Consider the following 794-nt stretch of genomic DNA (forward strand, 5'->3'; position numbering starts at 1 on the left):
GGTGGGGCCCGTCCACCTGAGATGCTGCACCAGGAAGTCCTTGCCGCCCATCATGGAGCCCGAGTGGGGCTGGATCTCCAGGCAGAAGTCCCGCAGGTCGGGGCAGCAGGTGCCCAGGCCGACGCAGGTCGGGTGGCAGGAGCACAGGCTGCCCCGGTCCCCACAGCGGTTGGAGCAGGTCCCCTGGGCCCCTGGAGAAGAGGGCCCTGAGCAGCTGTCCCCTGCGGAGGACCCCCCTCTCCTCCCCCCCCTCCACCCCGTCCCTGTCGGGCTGTGTCTGCTTCCGGGAGCCCGTTCGAGAGGAGCGTGCCCGGCCAAAGGTGGCCGGGGTCGTGCGTGGACAGTGGACACCACAGGGCCCGTGGCCGGGTGATTCTCACACGGGTTCCCCCAGCAGTTCACCTGAGAGACCGGCTCGATACAGCCATGGCGAACCTATGGCACGCGTGTCAGAGGTGACACGCGAACTCGTTTTTTGGTTGATTTTTCTTTGTTAAATGGCATTTAAATATATGAAATAAACATCAAACATATAAGTCTTTGTGTTACTGTGGTTGCAAAGATTAAAAAATTTCTATGTGTGACACGGCACCAGAGTTCAGTTAGGGTTTTTCAAAATGCGGACACGCCGAGCTCAGAAGGTTCCCGTCGCTGGTAGAACGAGGGGAGGGAGGGCAAGTGCCCCCAGACGGACAGCTCTGCAGCGTGGGGAGGAGCCCCGGCCCTAGCAGGTGTGGCATCTGCTCTGGGACTGTCTGCCACGGACGGATGGACAGACAGGGGGACAGAAGGAC

The sequence above is a fragment of the Myotis davidii genome, unplaced genomic scaffold (assembly GCF_000327345.1).
Source record: "Myotis davidii unplaced genomic scaffold, ASM32734v1 scaffold43, whole genome shotgun sequence".
NCBI lineage: Eukaryota > Metazoa > Chordata > Mammalia > Chiroptera > Vespertilionidae > Myotis > Myotis davidii.